The 20,368-nt window shown below is 38.6% G+C and overlaps 1 protein-coding gene across 12 annotated transcripts in view; it reads right to left on the bottom strand.

Annotated features, from left to right (window-relative positions):
* Nrg3 (neuregulin 3) overlaps positions 1–20,368 on the bottom strand; it is a 1,039,983-nt gene that overhangs the window by 554,333 nt on the left and 465,282 nt on the right. The gene's annotated exons all lie outside the window — the stretch shown is intronic.

Below are 20,368 nucleotides of genomic sequence, written 5' to 3'. Positions count from 1 at the left end.
CTCAAATGGCAAAATGCTAGTCATGAGCAAAAAAGCTCGGGGATAATCCCCAGGCCCAAGACACAGGGCAGGCACAAAGTAGCAAAATCATCAACAAAAAACCCCAGTTAGGAACTCTGTCTCACAACGATTTGATTTTCGTCATGCATAAGAGAAAATTGATATATGCCATCATAATTCATAGTATGCCAATATGCTCAACAGGCCCTACCTATGGTCTGTCTCTGAAGGATCCCCATAGTTCCCTGAAAACAAGTTTGAAAATAGACATGAACTCCATAACAATTTAAGATCATTATGCATAAACTCCATATTAAGCCTATCTATGTAGAAAGTGAGCTACTCGAGATTGCCTCAAGTATAATCACTAGCTCCTCAGCTTCCACAGTGTTCTTCATCTTGAAAATTAAAGATATGGTCATAGCTGTCACTAAAATCATAAAACCTATACAAAGAAAGGAAGCAAAGAACTCACCTCCGGACATATGGGATTTGAACCAGCCCTGTAGCTGGCAGATAACTCTCTTTGCAGTTTGGAATTCTTCCTTCATGGAGTTGCCTTTGGCCTGCTTATTAGATCAATATCATCCTGATGCATGTTCTGTCAGCAAGCTATAATGCTGCCTTCTTCCAAGGCTCGGTAATAGAAAGTGATTGAATGCTTTCAGCTTGAAAGATGTTGCCACGAACACTGATTTATAAAACAAATGGGCTATTGTCCTAAATAAGTTTAAAACTATATAGACCCAAGGAAATAGAGTTAACTAAAGTTTTAATACACCACGTCTATTTTCTGCTTAGCAATTTACACAGGCCCATAAAGCAATTCAACTCGGAAAATGCAACTGAAATTTATAGCCAGAATCTCCCATACATAATTTCCTTAACCTAGTGTACCTTTTGGCAATTTATTGGCAAACAGAATCAACTTCCTCTATCCCCTTTTATCCAGGCAACTGCTGATATATTTAGAGGACCCATAACTCATTGTATCGTAAATGCTTAGTCTATCAGGGGAAAATATGCTAATTGTAGAAGGCAGCATCTCCTATAGTGGATGCTACTGGCATTTTGGAATATTATTTCTCGCTTTATCATAGAAACGTGGTAGGAAATAGAAATGACAGGAGCTCTCTGAGCCAGAGGAAGTGCCACAGTACATTGAAAAGCTGCCATCTCTTATGCTCAAAGCACATTGGTGGAGACGGTCTAGTGTGATAACAGGAGTTGGGATATTTTCATTTAATCTCCTAAATGTATTGGCTTAGAAATGTGAGCGGAATTCACATGGGATGATTCAAATGCTTTCCTAGTTTTTCTTCTCCTTTTTTTTTCTTTCCCCTTTTGCATGTGTTTGAAAAAAGAACTCATCCATGGCAGTGCTATTGAAGAGTATTTTACAACAGAGAGAGGTAGAAAAATGAGGCAAGTTGCACTGGAATTTAAAGAGCAACTTGGTATCACCTTGAATGTGTGATGGGTATTTGGAGAGAAAAATCTGTAAGCAACTAGCCATAGCATGCATTATGGAAAGAGTTATGTTCTGGTTACATTCATAAAGGGACCTCTAAGTAGAAGGAGTTGAAGAGAGTTGAAGGAGTTGAAAAGCTCGGTTCATTTATTGAAAAGAAAAGGTATTTGGATATAAGATGTAAGTGAATGCGCAAACCCATATTTTTTCCCCAGATTTGTATTTCCTTTGGGTGTTGTCTTCATCTGGATAGCTGGCAGGTGACACTTGGTCATTCCTATGCTTCAGATCACAGGAAGAGGGTCGAGGGAGAATTTCCAAGATGAGGAGCTTTCTCTTCTCTATGGAAAAATGCTCTGAAGTTATTTCCTTCATTCATGCACTGTTGGATCCAATATCACCTAGACTTGCCAAGAGTTAGTGACCGGTAGTCACGGTAATAAAATACCTCTGATAATTACCTTATAAAAAGAAAAGTTTTGCTTTGGCTTATAGTTTGAGAAGTTCCAGTCCAAGGTCCAGTGCATATATTTGGGGGGGGGCTGTAGTGAATGTCCTGGATGGAAGTAGCAAGGAACTGGGGGAGCATACACAGCACAGAAAACTGCTCATCTATGGCTGGGAAGCAAAGAGAGGAAGGAAGAAGTCAGGTCATTGTAACCTCATTGAATGGCCTATCTGCAATGACCTAAAGACCTGCCAACAGGCCCCACCTCCTGAAGGCTCCAGCACCTCCCAATACTGCCACCCTTAAGACCAAACTTACTTGTTTCTTTTGGACCAAACTTTTAACATGACAGTCAACATCCAAACTAGACAAGGACCTTGTGATATGGCCTATATTTATACAGATAAACAGGCACTGATTCAAATGTTGTTGTTGATGGTGAGTTTGAACTCAGAGCCTAGACAATATACCTGAACTCTTTTTGCTCAAAGCTAGTGCTTTACCACTTTGAGCTACACCACCACTTCAAGTCTTCTAGTGGTTAACTGGAGATAAGAGGCTCACAGACTTTCCTGCCCAGGCTGACTTTGAACCTTCAACCTCAGATCTCAGTCTTCTGTGTTGCTAGAATTACAGAAGCCTCGCTCAGACTCAGATTTTGCCTGTTGAGTTCTCAATGACACTGCAGCAATACTTTTAGAATGAGTATTTGCTTTCAACAGCAGCAGCAACAACAATTGGGGTATAATTACACAGATACCTATCCAATTCCTAATTTTGTTTACCTAAAAGTTCATTTGTAATATAGAAGCCGGAGCACCACCCATCTACCTTTCTTTTACTTCTACTTCCAACCCACCTTGGAAAGACCTGAATTCATAGCTCTCATCACCACAGAGCTGAGCCCTCATATCTTAGAGTCGGCAGACTCATTTACCCACATCTCTTTTAAGGTTCTGTGTTCTTGCTATCATTCCCAATTGCCCGATTACAACATGACCACAAAATTACCACATCTTCTAGGTCTAGGTCTACTCTGTAGGGAAGCAGATGGCTTGTTCTTTAAGTCTCGTGTGTGTGTGTGTGTGTATGTGTGTGTGTGTGTGTATGTGTGTGTGTGTGTGTGTGTGTGTGTGTGTGTGTGTGTTTTAAAGTACTTATTTATTTACTAATTTTCAGTACTGAAGATTGAACTCAAGTTTGCATTCTACTCCATAACTATACCCGGTCAGTCATCTTTATGTCTTTTGAAGAATTGCTTTTCTTTCTCCTAAACTGATAGAGCTATCTCCAAGTCCTGAAAGATCGCCTCTACATTTAGATGGCTCATCAACTTTGTGCAAATGTCATACTTATAAAGTTGCTCAGGCCTTCTTCATAATGATCTTAATGCAAAAGTATAACTTGGGGATGAATTGTACAGTTCAGGTGTGGATATAGCTTGTTCCCTAAACAATTTGTGAGACTGATTTCTGATTTATTTAACTTCCCACTCTGAAAATAATACTTTCATCTAAAGGCTTGAGCTGGAGAAGTTCGATCAATTATATTACAAAAGACTAAAAACAAAAACAAAAATCTCATTTCAACTCAGATAAACACGAACTTCTTCTAAATCAATTCACCTAATGTTTGACATAGAAAAATGCCACCAAAGAAAGGAGAAACTAATGTCAGAGTCAGCTTTGTGAAAGAGAATCTATGAGAGCCTGCAACCTTATGAATGGAGGAGGCCCACAATGTTTCCGTGGATGGAAAGTCTCATAATACTCTGGTGTTGATCTCTCATAGTGTTACCTATAAAAAATTGAGACTTAATTGAGTGAAGTGACTAGTTCTATGTACTTGGCTGGGTGGAGATTTGAACTATGTCCATCTGACTGGGGAGGAGTAAGCCAAAGTTGGATAAATGAGTAAAGAAGCTCTTCCAAGGTCCCTGCCATATAGCATTTTTGACCGATTCATTCTTCACATGGAGAAGTATGTTTTTTTTAATGTCAGTCCCTTCATAAAGTCAGACTCTAGATACATTTTATCTCCATAGTCCCAGAGGTTGTTTCCATACTTAATGGGAGGAAAAGGAAGATAGATTGGGTCAAATTGGATCAAAGTGTATTATATTCCCAGATATAAATATGATCATGAAATCCCTTTAAACATTTTATGTATGTTAATGAAAATATAAAACTGGGGTCAGCTGGTACTGCTTGAGAGGCAGGGATCAAGGGATCACAGTTTGAGAATAGCCTGGACAAAGCATTCATAAGGCTCCACCTTCACCAAGGCCTGGGTATGGTGGCACCCTCTTGTTTGTACAGCTCATGAGGAAACACAATGTCTGGGGCAGTGGTGCAAAGCTACCACCCCCAGAGACAAGGGGAGGAACAGTCAGAAGATCACAGCCTGGGCTCACCAGTGTACAAGGGAGACCTTACCTGAAGAACAACCAGTGCACAAAGGGGCAGAAAGCATGGCAGGAATGATTGCACGACTGTCTAGCAAGCACCAGACCCTGAATTCAATCTCCAATACTGCCTAACAACAACAATAATACGTTCCTTAATGAGCAAAGAATATGAACTAATAGTCATATACTGAATGAACACGTCTGAACTAAGTTAATAACCAGGAACAGCCCACATGTATGTATGTGTACACGCACATGCATAAAGTCACTTATTGGACATGATCGAGGTTTTATTTTTTATTCGCTTATATTTGTATTAATTTATAATTTGTCTATTGCCAGTTACCCTAATTTGTGCATTGCCATATACAAATACATATCAACATTGGTTTCCTCTCTATTCAAAATCGCTAAGAGGTCAATGGAAGTAGATTTGGGGTACTTGTTGGGTATATAAATTAATCTGAGCAGAATGTACTCTGAGGGACAAAGCATGGAGAGTGAGAATAAATTATTGCCTTGTAATTAAATGGTCATTCTTTCATTTCTATTAGTCTTGATTTCTAGACTCTCCCTCTCTCTGTTTTTTTTTTTTTTGTTGTTGTTGTTGTTGTTTTGCTGATGCCTGTATTAGGACTTGAACTCACAAGCTGAAACACTGTCCCTTAGCTTTTTTTACTCAAGGCTGGTACTACACTTCTTGAGCTACAGCTCCACATTTGGCTTTTTAATAGTTACTTGCCGATGAGAGTCTAATAGATTTTCCTGCCTGAGCAGGCTTTGATATGTGATCTTCAGATGAGCAGCCACCCAAGCATCTTGGATTACCAAGGTAGCCACTGGCACTGGCTTCTAGATTCTCTTAAACATAATGATAGAGTATTACATTAGAATCATTTTTTTCTGTTCTAATTAGTGAGATTTCAACACATCTTCATATAAAGTGCAGGCCGATATGTTACTCTAATATAGAGTTTGCCACCTTTTCTTCTTCTTTTTTCATTTTTCTTTTTCTTAAATTCAGTACTGGAGCTTGAATTCGAGGCCATGCACTTTTGCTCCAGTTTTTCACTCAGAGCTGTTGTTCTAGGGTTTGGCCCAAGCCTCTATTCCCAAGTTTTTGCTAGTTAGTTGAAGATAAGAGTCCTATGTATTTGTCTGTCTGGACTGGCTCCAAATTGAGATCTTCAGATCTTAAACTTCTGAGTAGCCAGGATTGTAATTGTGAGCTACTAGCACCTGGCAAGAGCTTGACACTCTTTAAAGATGACTATCAGCTTCCAAATATTGTTTCATTTCATGCTTTAATTTATTTAATCATTCTAACTTTTGAGAGGTTATAATGAAAAACTTGCTGCTTATGGTGGTTTCCAGGCACCCATTTTCTTTCCCTACAAGTAATAGTATTGTATCTCATCAACAATTCTGTGTGTGTGTGTGTGTGTGTGTGTGTGTGTGTGTGTGTGTGTGTGTGTGTGTGTGTGTGTGTGTGTGTGTGTGTGTGGAGACTGAACTCAGAGCACTTACAACGCTCTACCCCTAAAACACTGCCACCCAATCTTTTGGTTACTTAGCTTGTTTTGCAGATAGTATTTTCTACTAACTGTCCAGTGTTTCTCAATCTGTGATCTTTCCATCCTTACATCCTGATTGGATGGGATGACAAGTGTATGGCATCATGCCTAGCTCCACAGACATAGTATGTGTGTCAAATTCAATGCATAAAGAAGCAAATATCTAATTCTGATATAAAATGGTGTGCATTCACAAGAAAATAGCTCCCCTTTACACATTTACATACATATATTTAACTTAGTCTTCTTTAGTAAAAACAAAAAAAACTCTCCTGAAGAATAACCCAGAATTGTTCATACAAACCTTCCTCATTCAGTTTCTAAGGTATATTCGTACTGTCATGTATTAAAATCTCATAATACATTGAACAAAACTCTTGCTGGTGGACAAATGTGGCTGACATACTCTGGCTTCAAAGAGGTGATGAAGGGGCGGGGAAGGTGGCTCAGTGGTAGAGCACTTGCCTTACATGCATGAGGCTCTGAGTTCGATTCCTCAGCACCACATAAGCAAAAAGAAAAAAAAGCTGGAAATGGCGCTATGGCTCAAGTGGTCAAGCTCCTAGCCTTGAGCTGAAGAGCTGAGGGACAGTGCCCAGGCCCAGAGTTCAGGCCCCATGACTGTACCCAACCAAGAAGTGATGAATAATTTTATGGGAGAACGAGTTTTCTACACTGCTAGATGTCTGCAAGATATAATTTGAATCACAACATAAGGGTATTTCAAATTTCAAAATCTCGCTGTCCATCGTAACAATATAACTTTCACTTACCTGCCTGCCTTATCACCTGTTTATCAATAGCTTGTGATCGGAAATCATTGCTTTCCCCCACTCTGATGAATTTCCAAAAGTGATTGTTCAGTATGAGTTTGGATTGTGTTCTTTCTCAAACACAGTTCTCCTTCTCAGAAACATGCAGACTTTTCTGGCTTTGTATTCATGTGATAGCATAGTGGCTTGTTTATTTATTTATTTATGTACTTGTCTATATATTTTTGTTTTGTTATTTGGGGACCAGTACTGGGGCTTGGTCTCATAGCCTGGGCACTTTTTCTTAGCTTTATTACTCAAGACTGGTGCCTACTACTTGATCCACACTTCCATTATTGACTCTTGGGTGGCTAATTAGAGGTAAGTCTCATGAACTTTCCTACCTGAGCTGGCTTCAAACCTTGACTGTCAGATCTCAGTCTCCTGAGTAGCTAAGGTTATATGCGTGAGCCACTGACATGTGGCAGCTACTTTTCTTTATACTCTGAAAGATCAATTTTTTAAATGGCACATTAAAATTTTACCCAACAGTGTGTCGTCCAGACTCATCACCCTAAACATAGGCTTGAGTCCAGTCCTGGCTAGGTTTTCTACTATACTATATTGTATTTTGTTTTTCTCAGTCACGTTACTTATACTATCAGTTTTTTTTACCTTCATTCAAGGGAAATAAAAGAAAAACAGTACTTTTTAAGAAACCAACGCATGCTGACTTATTTTCATACTTTTCATATACACTATTTTCTATTGAAACACACAAATATGAATGGGCTCCTAATTCTAATCTCCCTGTTGTTTTAAATTACATTTTTGCACAAGAATGTCCTTAGTTGCTTTTATCAGTCATCTGTGTCCATGTTCTCATAATGGAGCCATCAGGCTGACTGGTGGCCTTGTTACAATCTGGTGCATGGCCCAGTGACCTTGCCTTCCATTTACAACCTCCTTGCTTTTTGGAATATGATGTATAGTTCAATACATGTGCCTTAATGAACCAGAAGAGGAAAGACTACCTAAGTTCTTTCAGCTTGAAAATGAAATGGATTCAATAGTTCCATACACAAAACTTCACATTTGTATATGAATCAGTTATTCATACAGATTCAACCAGGATGAGAAAGCTATTTGGTAATAAATAATTTTACCCCAGAACAATTCTTTACTGATACATAATAATTAAATACATTTATGGGGCAAAGGTGGATAATTCTATTTATGAATATGACATGCAATTATTAAATAAAAATAACAATTACATCTCCTTGAACATTAATCATTTCTTTGGATTGGTAAACTTTTAATTCTATAGATTACACAATAACTTCTTGCGAGCTATTCTGTCCATGTTTGGCTATAGAACAGTAGAATTCCTGGTATGTAAGGCTATTTGTTATCTGTTGTCCAACATCATCAGTATTGCTCATCGACCTTTATGACTCTTGATTTTCTATCTTTTCTTTTTTCATTAAAAAATACATAGCTCATTGAAGGTGGTTTATTCCTATTATCCTAGCTACTCAGGAGGCTGAGATCTGAGGATTAACGTTCAAAGCCCAGGCAGGAAAGTCCATGAGATTCTTGTCTCCAATTAACCAGCAAAAAGCTGGAAGTGGAGCAGTAGCTCAAGTGGTAACGTGTTGGCGAAGAGTGTAAAAGCTCAGCATACACCTAGTGAGTTCAAGTCCCAGGACTGACACAAAAGAAAAAAGAAAAGAAAAAGAAAAAAAATCCTACAAGAAGCAAAAAGATCCTCAAAATGAGTCAGTAACCCTTTTTGTAACCTTTGAGAATAAGCATTTAAAAGACTTCATTATATAGAACAAGAGAGACTGTAAGATGAGAAGAGCTGGAGTATTAATAAGGCGTTTGCCTATACAATGTTAACTCCAGTGGGAATTTATGAACACATTGTAAGACTTAGGGTGAATTTTCATTCTCAAATTCAACCTATCTCATTCATGATTTTAGAAAAACACACAATAATAACTTAGTGTCTAAATAAACTCCTGTCATTCCATTGTTAACATTGGTGCTCCTTCCTGAATGAAGTCTCTTCATAAGGAACCATATTAAAAATCAGGTTTCACATAGCCTGATATCAAAGGAGCATACACATGCCAAAAAGATTTAATTGAAGTTCTCTGCTTATAGTGATAAATGAAAATTTTATTTTCCATCTCAATATTAATGGCATTTAAAATATCCTATGTTAAACATCATTGTAGATCATAAAGGGCAGAATAGTGGTGGATAAAAGGAAATAAATGTGCCGGAACTAGGCAGCAATGTATATCTGAAATCAAAATGTGGGAGGAAAATAATTTTACTGACTCTTCCTTTCCTTTTATTGAATTTGCTAGCATGGATCAAAATATATTTAATTTTTTTAGATCAAGCAGTTTTAAAATGGAATACTTCTGATTGCAAAAATCACTGGATGCTCATTTTAAAACAGCTCAAGAAGAAACGTGTTTTAATATCCGAACTTTTTTTTTTGGTTGGGCCTTTTGCTTCGTTTTCGTTTTCTCCTAGTTTTTTTTTTTCCTCCATATTTCTTTGCCTCCTTGCTTTCCACTTCTCTTTCTTTCTCTCCTTCTCCCCATCCCTCTCTAGAAAAGAAAGATATAAATAAATTCAAATTATATAAACAATTCCATAAATGTATCACAGACTCACAAGATACAGGAAAAAGATGTGTTAACCAAGATAAAACTGTGGAAGTTGTCCAAATACCATACTGAAAAGAATAATGGTAGATTCTTGCAGTGACAAGCCCAGTTACAATATAAAACACATTTCAATAGAACAAATTGTTCAGAAATGTGAAGAACAAACTGAGATCTTTTAAAGACATTCTTGAAAAAAGAATCAAACTAATACCTAATGGAATAGAGCTTTAATGAAAATTAAGCCAGACCATTTTCACTAAAGAATGTTAAATTAAAAATATAAGCATATTATTAGTGGTTGCAATAATAGGATTAAGTTTATCTTATGAATATAAGGGTATTGTTGTACAGGCCAAACTATTAGTTTACTGTGCCATAGGACTAGCTTAATGAGAATAAAACATCCTGTTAGAGAAATTCTGATAATAAAGGATATGCAGTAAATTTTATTCATGCTTAATAAAAAGCTATTAAAACATATAGTCAAACTCTTAGTAGTCCAACTCAAAAGAAAGAAATCTTGTTTTATATCATTTTGCACTGCTGTATAAAGCAGTAGCAAATGAAAACCAAATAGGAAGACTAAATAACAATGTGTTGGTGTCATGTTGCATAATTGTAGGCCTGCAAAAGATAAATAAATCAAGACTAGGTATTGGTGCTGGTTGCTCACACCTGTAATCCTACCTACTCAGGAGACTATGATCTGATCTGAGGATTACGGTTCAAAGCAATGTAAACAAATCCAAGAAACACATATTTCTAAAGAATCAATAAAAAGCTGGAAGTGGAGGTGTTGTTCTAGTAGCCTGCCTTGAGCAAAAATGCTCAGGAACAATGCTCAATCCTGGAGCTCACTCTTCATCACAATAAATAAAAGAACAAATAACACCTAAACACATAAATAAATAAAATTACCAATAGAAATATCTGATACACAAGGTAACCTCATATACAACTACAAAAATTATTACTTTCCCAATATCTACAAATTAAGCAGGAAGAAGATGAACAATAAAACAACAAACAAGGCTTGTAGCTAAAGATATAAAGAAGTATACAATCTATCACAAAAAGAGTATGTCCACAGCCATGAAAGGCCATATTTGAAGAGATAATAAATATTATAAAGAAGGATATTTCTAGACAAGCCTGTAAGACAGGAGACAAACATATTAATTGTGTTTATCCTGGAGATGCCATTACAACCATTTTTCCTTATAATTTGCATTCTATAAATATAACAGGATGAGCTTGTATGGGGAGGAAGATAATATCTGTGAAACAAATATAACACTTAGAAAAATGTAATTTTCTTTTTAATTTAAAGGCAGAAAAAGGGACTTGGATAAAGTGGAAAAATATAGAATAGGGACGTCATATGACTAGGGTTAAAACCTCAAAAAAACAGTTAATTAAAGCAATAGGGAATGGTATAAAAAAGGAAAACGTTCTTTAAAACACACTGAAGAGAGAAATGTTAAATCCCTCCTTACCCCACAAAAACATCCAGGAAGGAACAGAAAACACAAGGACACAAGTGATCCTTTAGTAACAGCTTTTGTTCTATCATAATCTCAGTCTATGTGTTCTGCTTTGAATTTCCAGGACAGTCCTAGTTTCTTTCTGTGTTCCCACAGTTTTGTTTGCAGTGTCTTTTATGCTCAAAAGAACTGTCATTTAATATGATATTATCATTGTTGCTCAACCCCCTAAGGCATACATGATTAATATGCTTATATATACATTATATATATTATAATATATAATATATATTATATAACATATAATATATATTATATTATATGTATGTTTATATATAAGAGTAATATTAAGATGCAGCTCTCACAATTAAATTAACATCTTAAATATATATATATACCATTTTCTTGATCTATAAATACCAGAAAACTGAAACATTACATTAACACATTAACCCCAAACCCCTTCTTATAATAATTTGAACACAAAAAACAAACTTAAACATAGTTACCTACATATAAAACCAATCAAAAAACTTATGAAACAGATTTTTTCAATCCTTGAAAGGTTGTTTAAATATGTTAAGACTATTTAGCCCTAACATGCTAAATTACACAGGACTCTTGGCTTTCACACACAGCGTGACCAAAAGAGGATATTCTTAGGAGAGGATCACAAAGGCACAATGCCTACATGCTTCTGATCATATAAAATAATATTTATCAAAATGAGCTCTAAGAAATGGAGACAAAAGGTTTTTTCCTTCTTGTTGATTTTGCTTTCTTTTCTTTTTGTCTTGATTATTCATTTATTGTTCGGGGGAGGGTAATGGTGGGCACAGAAATGGAGGGACAAAGGGTGAACAAATGCAGCAGTGTTAATTCTGGACACGATGTTGAAAATGAACTACACAAGTTGTGTGTGGGGATGGAAGGGAAAAACTGGGAGAGAGTTAGGCAAGAGGTGACATTGTCCAAAAAGAAATGTACTCTTTACCTGAACTATGTAACCATAACCCCTCTGTATAACACCTCTAGAGTAAAAATTTTAAAAAATCATGCAAAAATAAAGGGAAGAATATTTTTCACTGTATTTGATGTCGGTGCCCTGTATATTGTATACACTTCTCTAATTTGGGGAGGGGAAGGGAAAAAACAAAATGTTTAAATAGGGATACAAGTTGAGCCACTGTAACAATGAGATGTACAAGACACTATGTTGAAAAATGAACTTTACAATTTAGGCGAGGGTGGGGAGGGTATAGATGTGGAGGTGGGAGGGAAGGGAGGGTAGGGAAAAAACAAAGGAGGAGGCAACAATGCTTGATAGGAAATGGACTCATGACCTTGCTTATGTAACTGTAACCCCTTTGTACAGTATTTTTACAATAAAAAAACGATTTTACAAAAAGAATATTTAGCTCTGGAGGCTGACATGATCTAGTTGTGGCCACTGTCACACCTTTGGGACCTCAACTTCCTCACCAGAGATTGAGAAACACTAGCTAGCCATGCCCTTCTTAAAAGACTGTCCAGAGGATGAAATCCACACTTAGAACATTGTTGGAAACACAGTGGGATCCAAGGATGGCCGCTGTCCCTGTCATGCTTTCCATTTTCCATGATAAAATAGGCCATCTCTCAGCCACAGTTATGGGCTTTGGTTATGGTTAATCACCATAGTCATTATCATTATCACCACCAGATGCTAGAACCACAATGGTAGGAAATGGTACTTCCTGGATTTTAGAATACCCTGTGTGAATTAAATTAAAAGCCAGTTTTCTTTCCCCACAAGTGGTAAACATCTTCCTCCTGGTATGGTAACCTTTGCCTTGCTGTTAATTATAGCATCACATTTTAGTTTGTTTTCTTGCCTTTTAACTTTGCCCAACAGTAATCACAGCAGGTCTTCCTTCCTGCAAGCATTGCTTTGTTTTCTTTTTGCTTTTGTTTTTCTTTCACTTTTCATTATCTTCCAGTAGTGGTACAAAGGAGTTACCATTTATAAAGCGGTTATATACATTTATGGGGTATAGAAAACTACAAACATGATCATACCAACAAGGTACATCAGTCTTTTCGCCTGTCAGTTCAGTACTGGTGGAGATAATTTTATGGCTAGAAAGTCATTTGCTTGCCTTTCTACCAATAACAAGACTAGAACCATTTCCTTTTGGGGGCTTATCATAAACACCACTTGTAGGAAATTGCTGTCTATTTTCACTAATGAATATGTAGAGGAATGTTGACTAGTGACAGAACACATACCTATTCAACATGGCTGAGTTCTCCCATGCTTTGTCCAGAAAACGTGTACCCTTTCTACATTTATCATTTTTCCCCCAGGCTGGTGGAAGATAATAAAGACCACTCAATCCAATGTTAATCTCACATTTCTACACACTCATGATTCCAGTGACCATCTAAGCTAATTAAAATTTGTCAACGCACTCCATAATACAATGCAAATGGCTTCTATTAACATCTCACTTGACTCCTTGCTTACATTTGACACTGTTAAACACTATTCTTTCTAAAACTGATGTCTAGTTCTGACAATCATGCTTTACTTCCAGCACTTAATATGTCTATGGCACATTATTAGTCAAGCTAATACACTGTGTATGTACCTATGTGGGTGCACGCCTACTTGCATACGTGCATGTGTACATGCTGGTACTGGGATTTGAACTCAGGCCATGGAAACAATTCCTTAGCTCTTGTGCTCAAGACAGGCTCTCTATCACTTGAGCCAGAGCCTGATTTCTAGCTTTTTGTTGGTTAATTGAAAATAAGAGTCTCATGGACCTTCCTGCCCAGGTTAGCTTTACACCTAGTTAATTTCACTCCATTCCACCCATCCACTCCTCCAGTTCAGCCCTTACCCTCCTGTCCCAGAGAAAGGCACATTTATGGGCACTAAAGCAAGATGGGAAGTTGGCTTCCTGATCCTGCATGAGTATCCTCCGCTCTCCTTCAACAAAAGCTGCCTTGCTTCTCCTAGACCTTTAGCTTCATGCCTGCCTAGGCAGTATTACAAGTCCTTAGGTGGAGAGAGACAGGAAAAGGATGCTAACAGAAGTGTGCCGGGGTTGGGCCACATCTGGAATTTTTTCTCTGGGCTATATTGTCAAGAGGAGGTCTTTACTAGGGTTCCACCAATTGCTTCCCCAGTGTGAAGGGCTTCTTCATAGTTCTCCTACTGGGCAGAGGGAAGTTTAACTTCTCCAGTTCTTTCCATTCTTCCCGAAATCCCAAATCTTTCTGATCCGTTAAGAAAGACAACTCCACAAACAATGTGAATTCTCAATCTCCCATCTAATCTTCAGGGACTAAAAACTCAAAATGTCAGCCTTACTGATAGTCCAAGAACTTAGAATGCTCCCTGGAGTGTCCCCAGTGTCTGGCCAAAGAAGAGAATGGCCAAATTCAACTGCAAAAGTTGTTATGACAGTCTTGGCCACAAGATGGCAACATTGAGCAAAGAGGTAACACTTCAACATTGCTGCTAATGGAGTCAGATGTGGAAGTTCTGTTTGCATATATCCCAGCCTCCTGGGGTAGGGAAGGTGGAGTCAGCGATTCTGGCTTCCAAGATAATAGGTCACCCCATCCCATGTTCATGAAAGCCCCACATGGAGAAGTTCAGAGAGATTTCAAGAATAGAGCTGTTCTGGAGCTTGCAGATTCTAGTCAGCGCCTTAACCTCCTGATTTTTATCAGACAGATCTTTCTATTCTTCATGAACAAGCCCCATTCATTTTTGATTGGCTTAGACTCTTGATCCTTCCCCTCTCTGAAGAACTTAATTTTCTTATTACATTACTTCATCCCTCCAACTCCAGCATCCCAAGGAGTCTGCAGGACGCTGCTGTCCACACAGGCTCCTGTGAGCAACCATGCTGGGTGATGGTGACTCAGGCCAGCTCAGAGCCAGTCCGTTAGACACTTCCCTTCAAAAAGCCATCATCTACTCAGGAGGTTGAGGATCGTGGTTCAGAGGCAGCCCAGGCAGGAAAGTCTGTGAGGCTCTTATCTCCAATTTACCACCAGAAAACTGGAAGTGGCGCTGTAGCTCAGAGTGGTAGTACACTAGCCTTGAGCTTAACAGCTCAGGGACAGCACCCAGGCCCAGAGTTTAAGCACTACAACTGACAAAACAAGAAAAAAAGCCATCAAAAAGCCAGAAATGGGGCTGTGGCTCAAGTGGTAGAGCAGTGCTCAGGCCCTTTGGTGAAGCCTCAGCATTGGCACACATATACACACACAACGCACACATACCACACAACACACACACACCACAGATATAACCCAGAGACACCACACATACACCACAGACACACACTACACACACGCCAAACATACACATACCTCCATACACCCCAAACCACCCCCACACCGCCCATACCACACACACATACCACATGCCACACAGATACCACACACACGTACACACACTTACACTCCACACTACACCACCCATAACCCTCCACACCATACACACATACCACACTACACACACACATACACCTCACATCTCTCCACACCACATACACATAAACCACAAACACAATACACACACATACACACCACACCACACATATATACACTCCAAACAACCCATATGCCCCCACACACATACACACACACACTCACACATACACCCCAAATCACCCACATGCCCCTATACCACACACACACACACAAACCACACACTCACCCACATACCCCAAACCACCCCATACCACAAACACATGCACACACACACACACACACACACACACATGCACACACACAGTGACTGTCTGAAGTTATTTACCCTCATCTTGCAAGACCATGACTTCATGTTTGCTTCATAAAAGCAAAACAGGAGGACAGGCACCATTGAGTTTGCTGCATGGCATCATGCGGTGTCTGCCCCTCATAGACCAAACCAGCAGGTCCTGATGGTGAAAATATATGATCCATATATTCCTGTAACCTCCTACTCTCCTCAAAATATTCACTAAATAGCCGATTGATTTATATCCTATAAGGAGTTTATTATACACATGTAAATAATAATAAAGGGAAGGTTAAATTAGTAAATAGAAATTGACCCAATGCAAGATGATACCTCTTGGGGTTAATAGGCACAATTATGCCTATACACTTGGGCCACCCAATTTCACTTTAAGGTTTCAAATATGAGAGAAGCAGAACAGACAAGGCACTCCACCCATGCGCAAATTTCGTGGACACACATGTCACAGGACTGACAGAGAACGAGAGCGCAATCAGTATGTAGGGAGGCATGGATGGAAGACTAGGAATGATGAGGGAGAGAGGAAAGACAAGCGATCTTCTAACGATGGGACACATGGCTAAACGTGAACAGGATGACTACAAGTGAAGCAGAGAATTCGAAAAGGAAAACTGTGGAGACCTGTGAAAATATTCCAACTAGAGGTAGTGATGGAATTTAGCCTGGCAGCAAGAGTATTAAGTCAGTCTTCTTTTGCAGGACAGGTACTAGAAGGTTCTCAGAGAGTGCAGGCAAGGACTAGAAAGACTGTCAGATGGCATCTCTGGGTAGTCAGTTTCATCTACCGGTAAGATAGGAGAGTGAAATACCTGTTTTGAATTCCACTGCCATTGTAATAAATGTGTTTGTAAATAAAGCAAAAGCCTCAGCCATCGGGCCTGCCAAGTAAGAATCTCTGGTTCTTACAACAGAGCATGGGCCCCCGTGCAACTGTGTCATAAACCAGCTGTTTCTGTCAGGTTCTGGGATTTCATATGTTGCAAAGCCCCAGTGTGAGGAAGCCAAGAGCAGGAGGAGACCCACAGCAACAGGGCAAAGCAGGGACTCTCAACTTCGGCTGCCCACTAGAAGTACTCTGCAGCTTTACATCTGAGATGACTGCATTCTATGAGAGAGATCCTAATTTCTACTCTGGAGACATCAGGGTCTGGGAGACCACGATCTAAGTAAGGCCTTGCTAGCCAAAGCCACCTCCATAACCAGCCATGCCCAGAGACTTGCTGACTATGCAGAATCACAGGCCTATTGAAAGAAAATTTGATTTTTTTTTTGGCAAGTGGGGCTTGAGAAAGGGAGGCCCCACAGTTTGCTATGACAGACATCCAATTCTTAATTTTCTAGCTCAGCTTGGGTGTGTCACACCCATCAACAGCAGTGCTTATGTCAGAAGATATTTGTGTCTGCTGAAAATGTCTCCATATTTCAGTACACTTATAACAATCCTTTGACACATGTGAAAATACAAGGGGTCTTTCAGTGTCTTTGCTAATGATCAGAGTTGGAAGTTTATTAGAAATCATCTCCATTCGTTGTGAATCTTCATTTCACAATAAAGATGTAAATGGTTCATGGAAGCAAATATGTTAGCAAGTGTTACATACCTAGAGACTGGGAAAGCCTAGATTAAAAACACATTCGAATACATCAGAAAGGCTTTTTATTGTTTTTAAGTCTGTCTTCCATTATAAAATTTTAAATGTTGTGTTATGTTTACTTATTATAGGTCTCCTAGTTTGAACATCATTAAAGCAATACATGCATATTACCTAATATACAATATAAATATGTATTGTACATATTACATATATCATATATACAACATAAATGCATCATTGAACATATATATTATTATTGTGCATTATATTATATATTATATACTATATAGATGCATTGTGTTATTCTGGTTGAAACGAATTCCTGGGTTGGTTGGACTACTGGCATCTTTTGGCAAATACTGCATCCATGTCTGAATGTCACAGAGACCTTCACCCTTAACTTGGAAATTCTGCACTTTGGGGATAATACTAATTACCTAGCCTAAATCTGTGAATATAAAATGTGGTATACGACATCCACATTGTAACAAGCTGAAGGAACAGTGCTTTACAACACCACTGCACGTATTCATAGGATGACCCCATGTTGCTGGTACCCAGGAATTCTTACTCTGCACGTATGTGAACTAGCAACGAAGCTAGAGGACAGCAATAAGGGCTTCTAGAAGCTGCATGAGCATACTGTCAGTGGTGTGCAGGAAAGCACATTGGCATGATTTCAGATATGCAGGGTGATGTGGATTGTTTAGCAGGGGTGGAATTATGCACAGACTTCTGGAGTAAGAAGAAGGGTCTACCTCATGCTAAGCAGTGGTGTGGGACTTTTCCAACGGTGTGGAGAATGAACAATGAGAGCAGTCACCTGCACCCTTGTTAAAAAGAAATATAGGACAAATGTACCAAAAAAAATAGGACAGATAGGGAATTTTATTCATGCATCAGGAAGAATGATGAAATTTTTAGGGAAATAAATAAGTGGGTGAAAGACTTAAAGAGAAACTTCTCTGAAGAAGAAAGAAGAATGGCCAATAGACACATGAAGAAATGTTCATCCCTAGCCATAAAAGAAATGCAAATCAAAACAACATTGAGATATCATCTCACCCCAGTTAGAATGGCAAAAATCAAGAAGTCTAACAACAACAGATGCTGGAGGGGATGTGGACAGAAAGGAACCTTACTTCATTGTTGGTGGGAATGTAAACTTGTTCAACCACTTTGGAAAGCAGTATGGAGGTTCCTCAAAAGACTTCACATAGAACTCCCCTATGACCCAGCAATCCCACTTTTGGGCATTTACCCAACTGTTTACAAACAAGACCACACTAAAGCTACCAGCACAACAATGCAGCATTATTTACCATAGCTAAGATATGGAACCAACCCAGATGTCCCTCAGCAGATGAATGGATCAAGAAAATGTGGTATATATACACAATGGAATTCTATGCCTCCATCAGAAAGAATGACATTGCCCCATTTGTTAGGAAATGGAAAAACTTGGAAAAAATTATATTAAGTGAAGTAAGCCAGGCCCAAAGAAACATAGGTCCCATGGTTTCCCTTATTTGCAATATCTAGTATATGTATGAGTCAAGTGGAAAAGGTCAGATAATGTGAGGTCAGGAAAATGAACACTTAGATGTGTATTTTAATGTTTTTTTCTTTCATGCATGTGTTTCTAACGCATTTATAAGATTATCTCTTTGTTGCTTTGTATGTCCCTCCCCCACAGTATAACCCCTGCTTTCACTATATTTGATGTAAGTATAACTTGTAGAGGAGGTGGGGAAAAACCAGTTGTTTAAGGATACAGGTGGACCTGTTGCAACAATGAGAAGTACAAGTTGTCATGTCCAAAACGAGCTTTACAACGTCAGTGCGGGGGGGGGGGGTGAAGGAGAAGGATTGGGATTGGGGGGGAGGGGGGAGGCTGGGAAGGGATGTGAAGGGTAAACTAAAGGAGAAGGGTTCAATGCTTGGTAAGAAATGTACGCATTATCCTGCCCATGTAATTGTAACCCCTCTGTACAGTATGTTCACAAATAAAATTAAATTAAATAAAAAAAAAAGAAACAAAGAACTCCCACTCATCTGGTTGAACCACTACTAAATATCCCCATGCTGCTGATCACATATATGGTATATAACATTTGAACATCGTTATATGTTACAGACTGTGATAGACAATTTGCTCCAGGAAAGTTAGAATGAACTTGTGACTTTAAATGAGCATCATTATTCCACAATACTGTGAAATTCTGGAAATTATGTAATCACTTAATCACAAAAAAAGAACCTCGGGGAAGGGAGGGAGGGAGGCGATGGTAGGGGAAAACAATGGAGGGGGTAACAATGTTCAAGAGGAAGTGTACTCATTACCTCACTCATGTAACTGTAACCCTCTGTATAGTATCTTTACAATAAAAAAGAAGAAGAAGAAAAAAGTTAACACAGAGATAGAAAGGACAAATGTTTTCTTTCATACCTGGAAGTTAGACCAAAATTTATATATGTTCACGTGCATTATATATAAGGTCATATGTATATACACACACACATATTAACTAAAGAATAGCTTATGCGGGGGAGAATTCTAATGGTGTAACTTCTTTGAGCCTCTAATAGTTTAACAAAAGGAAAACCAGGAAGCCATGTGGGGGGATCAAGTCAAAGGAAATGGGGCAGACGAATGGAGAGGAAGGGTGGGCAGATGCAATCCTAATTTTCAATGTGAAGTGAAGTGAGGTGATGGGTGCGTGTAGGAGAGAGGGGGAGATTGAGGGAAGGTTCAGGCTACCCAGGAGCTGCCATGTTGAACTGAAACCTCTTTGTTACAACTACTTAAAGATGAAAAAGTAAATGAATCAAAAGAATACAAAATCATACCCTTCATCTCAGATCGGCTAGAAATAGTACTTGAACATAATTCCTAAGCAATGACTCATCCATACTCATTGAAGTTTGAAAAACATAATCTCAGTGGCTGTTCCCAAAACAGATTTCATGAATGGAATCAGTTGACGACGCCATTGTTGGGTCCCAACACAAGCCTCCATCAGATCTTCAGATCTTGAGTTTTGTTTTTTTTAAATACTTGTCAGCATTGCCTTAGATGAGTTTTGACACTAGTGGAAATTGGACCAGCCAGAAAAATGAGAACACTACAATCAGTAGGACCA

The sequence above is a fragment of the Dipodomys merriami genome, unplaced genomic scaffold, assembly GCF_024711535.1.
Source record: "Dipodomys merriami isolate MVZ:Mamm:240054 unplaced genomic scaffold, mDipMer1.0.p SCAF_14, whole genome shotgun sequence".
Taxonomy (NCBI): domain Eukaryota; kingdom Metazoa; phylum Chordata; class Mammalia; order Rodentia; family Heteromyidae; genus Dipodomys; species Dipodomys merriami.
This window is presented reverse-complemented; position numbering and strand designations above follow the sequence as displayed.